We start from the raw sequence: 8,374 nt of genomic DNA, 5'->3' as shown, positions 1-8,374 counted from the left end.
ACTTAATGAAGATTTTCCTCAAATTAACAATAATCCCCTATTTACATGTGATTAGCAGAGAAAAATTTTGATTGCCAGAAAATAATAAAAAATTCTACGTTATTAATAATTAAACAATTATGCCAGAAAAATGCTGATTTATAATTGTCATCTTTAGAGAAAGTTTAACAAATTTATTATGTGAAGAGGCAGACAATAAAAGATCCTTAATGAACTCAGTCTAATAGAAGAAGTATTCTCAGGCTTACATACATAATCACAGTATAGCCAGGCAGGAATCTCTAGTGGGTGAGCACGAGTGAATGGTGCATCAGGAGCAGATGAGGAGACAGGATTTAAGAACTAAAGGACTTTGTGGAAGCAGTTGACCCTGGATGATGGAGCTATTTCTTCTATTCATCTAGTTTTCTTATGAACATCCTCTGGAGAAGGGGTAGTCTTGAACAAGAAGGAGATAAGTGTTTGTACAACTTTATTGCCAGAATTAAAGAGATTTTGATCAATGCATAGTAAGTGAAAATATTCTGGTCCTTGACAGCAGGTATTGGCAGATCAAAGGGAATGGAGGGGGACTCTTCCTATTGACCATGACAGATTAATCTGTGGCAAATCAATCCTCTGAGGACAACCAGAAAAGCTGAATATAATGTAAAATGAAATTTGTTTGAAGGCATCAGAGAGCCACCAATGTAATCTTGTGGAGCCAAGATCACCAAGAGAAAGGAACTTGGTGGATTGTGCCCAATATTCAGCCAATCTGTTTCTTTAAAATATTCACTAATATAAAAGGACAGGTAAAGAAAAGGAGAACTAAGAATAAAGTAAACACAGTAAGACTGAAATTCAAGCAGAGTTAATGGAATCTCATGGTACTACAGAGTTGAAATTCATCTTCAGGAGTTTCCAAGGTTTAGAAACCCTGGAATATACCCTGAACTTTGGGTAATATAAACAGGAAATAGACCAAACTTAAAAAGGCTGAGTCCCACTCTCAATTTGATTGATTCCTTTTTAGATGAAGATGATACACTCCCACTCTGTCTCAGAAACAAAACAACAAAAACCTCTAGAACTTCTGTAGTACTAAGAGGATAATTCCATGAATTTAAAGAAAAATTACCAGATATATAAAAAGACTGGATTGAGAAAAAGCAATACAGAAACAGACCTACAAGTATCTAGACACTGATGTTATGGATACAGACTTTAAAATAGCTATTCTTATGTTAAGAAAATAGATGACAAAATGGAGAATTTTATCAGAGAACTAAAATACATCAGAAATCAACTAAAAATTCTAATTAATGTCCAATAACTAAAATGAAGGGCAGAATAGCTGACTTTTAATAGCTAATTGAAGAGAAAATATAATCAGTAGAAAAAAAATCTGTCTTGAATTAAAGAGAAAATAGGATCGAAATATATTCTTTAAATAAATGAAGAACTTAAAAGACATTTGCAACAGAATGAGAAGCTTAATGTGTGAGTAGAGTCCCTAGAGCAGAAAAGAGAAAATGGGAAGAACTAATATTTGTTTATTGGCCAAAACTCTTTTAAACTATATGAAAGTTATTAAGATACAAATTCAAGAAGCTTTATGAATCCCAAGCAGGATTAAATACAAAGAAAAAAGTACTTGTCATATCATAATAAGACCAAAAATACAGAAAACCTTAAAAGCAACCACATAAAAATATGTATTACCTTCAAAAGAAGAAAATAAGTCTAATTGTTAATTAACAGAAGCAAAGGACTTTGGGAAACAATGTTATGACATATATGAAGTTCTAAAAAGAAAAGCGGTGACAACTTAAAATTTTATATCCCCAAAAAATAATTTTACAAGAAACACATCTCTTTTTCCTCCCAGAAAAGTAAAAGTCATTATGAATAATCTGTAATAGATATTGTGATGTGTTCACTTGATGAGCCCGAACCACATTTCCAGGATTTCCTTTCCTGTATGTTTCTGATTAGGGTGGGTAATAGGAAGATGCCACCAACTCTCCACAGGTTCCACATCTGTGAATTCAACCACATTGTAAATATTCTAAAAAGAATGCATCTGTACTGAACATGTACAGGCTTTTGTTATTGTCATTATCTTTAAACAATATAGTATAACAACTCAGTATTTACATTGTATAAGTTAATATAAGTAAAATAGAGATGATTTAAAGGATGGTATATGAGAGGATATGCATGCCTTATATGCAGACACTACACTGATTCACATGAGGGACTTGAGCATTGCAGATTTGCAAGGGGTCAAGGGAAGGCTGTATTCACCTTGTCAACGTCCTCAAAAGACCACCAGAAAATACCGTTGATCAAACTTTATAGAACCTTATTAATGTCTCTACACGGGTAAATTAGAGAAGAGCATTTGTGAAGTTTGGGATACTGGATTCTTGAGGCTTAAGGTGTGTCTTGCAAGGGGATGATGTGATTGGAATTAGGTGAAGTTCATGACATAATATTTTAGGACTGGTGGACATGCAAGACAGTCTAGAGAAGAGTGTATAAAGAACAAACTGTTGTCCAGATTAGTGAGTTGTTTACCCAGATAAACTGCTTGCCTGTAGAAATTGACTTGCAAAATTTTCCTGGTCAAACAGTGAAACATTTTATTGTTCTACAATCCTATCTTCACTGCTAAGAATTTCCTGGGGAATCAAGGCAATTACATTGATATGGGTGGTCTCAGTTCTAGTCCCATCAGTTAAATTTATGTTGATGCAGGTAATTTCAATTCTTAATACAATGGTATAGTATATAGCAAAGGAACAACTGACTGAAATGCATTGATATGAATGAACTGTAAGACATAAAGTTAAAAATAGCCAATACATGGCAATAGGAGTAATAACAAATTTGGTTGGCAGATGCTACAGTTTAGATCTGGAATGTCCCCAAATGGCCCATGTGTTAAAGGCTTAGTTCTCCACCTGTGGTGCCATTGGGAGGGGTGGAACTTTTAAGAGTTTCCTCTCTGCTTCTGAGTCACCATGAGGTCAGTGAGCAACTTAGATTCACCATGAGCTCCCTGCTATGAAGTTCTGCCTCACCACCAGCCCAAAAGCAAATGGAGCCAACTAACCATGGGCTGAAACCTCTGAAACTGTGAGCCAAATAAATCTTTCCCACTTTCAACTATGTCGGGTATTTTGCTATAGTAACAAAAAGTTGACTAACACACAAGAGAGCCCAGTTCATGTCTTAAAAAGTTATTGAAAATAAATGCATCAACAATATTAAAGAAAATCATTCTTCACAATTGCATAATCCTGTTATCCATTTTTGTCTGATTCACTTATGTCCCGACCCACGGGACATCAACGAGGACGGCGAACCTAAGAGAGAAGGAATGAAAGGGACAAGAGACACAGGGAGTGAGAGCAAGACAGGAGTTCTGATCAAGCTGCAAATTTTTATTGTTCTCACGGGTATTTATGCTGAGGGAATGAGGGGTATGACGAGGTGCAGGCTGGTTGGCTGTGTTCTTCTATTGCGCAAGTTTGCGCCAGCGGGAAGGTGAAGTCCCGGAAGAGAAGCAGGGATGGCGCCATAGGTGCCATATTGTCCGAATTATCAGCCAGGAGGGGGGAGGGGGCGTTGCTGCTTATCATAAAGGTTAGAATGTTCTCAGAATGAGAACTTCTTCTTGGTCCCTGACATTTCCCCCTTTCTTATATAAAATTATTGACCATATTTCAATAGCCATATTTTAAGGGGGTGATAGAGGCTATGTGGCAAGGCAGGGGCGCGGCTTGCCTGAACAGGTACAGAGCTGGAGTGACAATCCCTCGGGAACTGCGCCTGTCTTAGGTTGTCCGTGGCAGAGCAACATCCTTACCCGTCATTGGATAATGAGGCTCTAGCCCTCATTTCCTGTCTTAGGTTGGTATGAGCTCTCACGAATCTTACCTGTCATTGGCTGTCCAGTTCAGCTCACAGGGTTGATGGTTTATTAAGATCTAATATTGATCAGATGTTGCACCATCGCGATCCATCATCTCCAGTTGATGGTAATGAACCTGAATAGGTTTCGCCTGTATAGCCTCAATTTGAGCTCTAAGAAAAGCCATGATCTTGTTGAATATCAAAGGACCTATAGATATGATAAGCAGCAAGCAAAGGAGGGGACCTAGGAAGGGAAGGAGATAGGGAAGGAGTCCACTGAATCCAGTCCATAGTGGATTATCAGCCAGTGCTCGTCAGCGTTTTTCTAAGTCTTCCTGCAGCTGTTTGATCTTGTCCTTAACAATTCCTGACTTGTTGGCATAGAAACAGCATTTTTCCTGCAAAGCCAGACAAATGCCTCCCTGTTTGGCAGTTAGAAGGTCTAAACCTCTCCTATTTTGTAGGACCACTTCTGCTAAGGAATCCACCTGATCTTGAAGATCTTGTATGGTGCTCGAGAGTATCTGTACATCAGAAATCAATTGTCTGGATATGATAGAAGCTACCTGAGCAGGATAGACAGCAATAACTTTAGAGGATGTGGGGGGTAAATGAACCCAAAGCAAGGGGCAACCTTTATTTTTAAAATATGGATCCCGCTGCCAGAATAGTCCCGTGGGTGTATGAGGGGTGTGTAATATAACCAAAACCAAAGGAAGGTTATAAGATATTTGTGTAACAAATTGTTGAGCAATGGCTTCTGTGACTTGAATTAATGCTTGCCGTGCCTCAAGAGTAAGCTCTTGAGGAGAAGAAGGGTCAGAATCTCCCCTTAAAATATCATTAAGAGGCAAAAGCACATAGGTAGGTAGTTTTAAATATGGTCTTAGCCATTGGATATCCCCTAGTAATTTTTGGAAATCGTTAAGAGTGTGGAGATGGTCCACACACAATTGTATATTAGGGATTTGAATTTGATTAGTTTGAAGTTACACCAAGTAGGTGTAGGGGTCCTGTGTCTGAACCTTATCAGGGGCTATCTGAAGTCCCAAGGCAGTAAGGGCCTTATAGAGATCCAAATAACAATTGTTAAGATCATAGGTATTAGGTGCAGCGAGTAACAAATCATCCATATAATGTAATATATAAACTTGTGGCCACCGCTCTCTCACAGGGTCTACTGCTTGAGCAACATATTTTTGGCAAAGACTAGGGCTGTTAGCCATACCCTAGGGAAGGACCTTCCATTGAAATCTTTGCATAGGGCCCTGAAAATTGATGCGGGGGAGGCTGAAAGCAAAATAGGGTCTGTCCTCAGGATGTAAAGGAATAGTAATAAAGCAATCTTTTAAGTCGATGACCATTTTATAATAGTCCCTAGGAATAGCTACCGGTATAGGGATGCCTGGCTGTAGTGCCCCCATCAGGCACATAACCTTATTGATAGCGCGCAAATCCTGTAAAAGGTGCCATTTGCCTGATTTCTTAATAACAAAAATAGGAGTGTTCCAGGGTGAGGTTGAGGGTTCCACATGGCCGGCTGTCAACTGTTCCTGTACTAACATGGAGGCAGCCTCTAATTTTTCTTGGGTAAGGGTCCACTGATCCACCCACACAGGAGTTTGAGTTTCCCAAATAATTTTGTCTGCATGGGGTACAGGAGGATCAGGGACCGACACTAAAAATCCAAATACCCAAGTCCAAATTTGTCTGTTTTTTGTATGGGCTGTACGGGCTCAACCTGTCCTTGTCCTAACCTCCCAAGGCCTGTACCAGGGATAAAGCTCATATGAAGCATTTGATGAGTGACTAAAGAGTCGGGACTAGCAAGAATAACTTTCATTTGGCTTAGAATGTCTCATCCCCAAAGGCTGACAGGGAGATCAGGAACAACGAAGAGGGTAACAGTTCCTTTATTTCCTGTATTATCTTTTGTGTCAGTCCAATTGAGCACCCTGGAGCTAACTGAGGGGTTTTTTGATTGCCCTATTCCTTTAAGGTCAGTTAGTGATGAGGTGAGGGGCCATTCTGATGGCCAATATTTTTGAGAAATAATTGTGGCGTCCGCACCAGTATCTAGGATCCCTTGGAATTTCTTTCCTTCAATAAATAAGGTAAGAGTGGGTCTTTTGTGGGAGATAGGTTGGACCCAATATGCATCAGAGGAACCTAAAGAGGCTGTGTTTCATGGTGAATTTTGGGTGGCGGGAGTGTTTCCTGAATTGAGGGGAAGGAGTATTAATTGTGCAATTCTTGTTCCTGCAGGGATGGCTGCTATTCCGTTAATAGCTGTGGCCAGTATTTTAATTTCTCCATTGTAATCATTATCAATGATGCCAGGGAAGACCTGAACACCTTGTAAGGTGGTAGAAGCTCTCCCAAGAATAAGAGCACACATATGAGGTGGAGGTGGGGCTACAACCCCAGTGGGTATTATTTGGGGTCCTTGCATGCAGTCTAATATTGTATCGGTGGAGGCACAGAGGTCCAATCCTGCGCTGCCTGGGGTAGCGCGTTGGAGGGAGGTGATAGTGGAGAAGGACAGGGGGACTGGATTTGGTTGGGAGTCTGAGAGGGAACAAACCTTATTGCTCCTGGGTTTGTTCTGGGGGCAGTTGGGGCCAGGGGTTGGCCCCGAGAGGAGTTTCCCGAGAAGTTAGAGGGAATAGGCTGTCCAAGGGCATTGGTCTTGGATCTACACTCCTTGGCCCAGTGGCGACCTTTACCACATTTAGGGCAAAGGGTGAGCAGAGGTGGTTTAGCCCGTTTGAGGAGATATGGGTCCTTGACCCAGTCTCCCTGTTGGGCAGTCTCATGCAAAATGGCCAGGTTGTTTGCAAATAAAGCAAGTACGTGGGCCAGGGTTGTGAAGGGCCTTGGTGAAGGCGGCGCCAATGGCAAGACCCATGGCATGGGCCGTTCCTACCCTGGTACACAGCCTAATGAAGTCAGAAAGGTCCCCTTTATCTTTGTGGGGCCGAAGAACATCTTGACATATTGGGTTGGCATTTTCAAAGGCAAGATATTTTACAAAGGAGCTCTCACTTTCACTTGGTCCAAGTAAGCGCTCCACAGCTAGATTAAGCCGGGCAACAAAGTCACTGTAAGGCTTGTCAGGACCCTGACGAATTTTTGCTAGGGAGGTGGTGGCCGAGCCCTTTTGAGGGAGCCATCTCCAAGCGTGCAAACCAGCAGTTTGAACCTGTGCTAGGAGCCCAGTAGGGAAGCGCGCCTGCTTAGGGTTAGTATCAAATGGCGCATTACCCACTAGTTTAACATAGGTCCAGGATTTAGAGGAAGCCTTGGTTGAATTTTTTTGAGCAGTTTCCCGACAATATTCCTTAAAATCTGCATTCCATAACAGGAAGTCACCCGCACTGAGGGTGGCTTGGGCCAAATCATTAGGGGTGAGCCATTGTGTACTATGGTTCTCTAGCAAGGCCAGTGTATAAGGTGCAGTGGGGCCATACTGCATACAAGCCTTTTTAAGTCTTTCAAGAAAGCAGAGACTCAGTCTTTTATAAGAACCAAGGGCTCCACTCTGTCCAGAGGTGGGCTCCTCCTCATCCACTGATTCCTGGTCCTCCTCTTGTTCTCTCTCTGGTTCTACCTCTTGTTCCTCCCCTGATTCCTTTTCCTGACTTCCTTTTAAACTCTCTGCCTCAGTTTGTGCAGGCTGATCTGCTTCACTGCAAGTGACTGGAAAGGCAAGAATAGGTTGACCACGTGGCTTCACCTTACGAGTATTAAGGGGTTTTGGGCCAGTTTGTGTTAACTCCGTGCCCAAGGCCAGTGAGCGAAGTTCGGCATCAAGGGCTTTTAGTTCTTTTAAAAGTTGGATTTGTTCCCGCCTATGTTGGAGAGACTCGCGTAAAGGGGTTAGATTAGGCAAGGGAAGCGGGGGAAAAAATGTCTGGGGGGGCAGTAGGTCCCTGAAGGGCCGGAGCACAAAAGGCAGGGGGTATATAAGAGGGAGGTGAATTTTTAAGAGGTGGCAGGTCTGGAGAATGGTATTGAGCTACTGCCTCCTCCAGGGTAGCCTCATCCTCTGGGGTCAACTCATCATGGGGATTTAAAACTGGATAAATCTTAGAGGGATTTTTAGGGGATTCTTTTGGTAAGGTGGGGTCTGGGAGGTTCCTGGGGTCTGGGAGGTTCCTGGGGTCTGGGAGGGTCCCAGGGTCCTGAGAAGGCTGAGTAGGGGGCATTTGAATACTAACCGAAGGGCATGCCGAGGGGGGGCGAGAGGTGGATTGCATTGCCTGCTCCCCAATTTTTACAAGTTTTAAAGTACCACTGTCAAAGGGTGAACTTTTAAGAATCTCATTAATTAAATTCCAATAAGAAAAGGCAGTGACGGGCACCTTTTGAGGACCAAAAGTCTCATAATAATCTTTGAGGCAGTCTCCTACTCTGAGCCACCTTTTACCATCAATTGACCCCTCGAGGTGAAACCAAGGACACAAATCCT

This window comes from Sciurus carolinensis, chromosome 7, assembly GCF_902686445.1.
Source record: "Sciurus carolinensis chromosome 7, mSciCar1.2, whole genome shotgun sequence".
Taxonomy (NCBI): domain Eukaryota; kingdom Metazoa; phylum Chordata; class Mammalia; order Rodentia; family Sciuridae; genus Sciurus; species Sciurus carolinensis.
The sequence above is the reverse complement of the archived record's forward strand: the minus strand, read 5'-3'. Positions refer to the sequence as shown.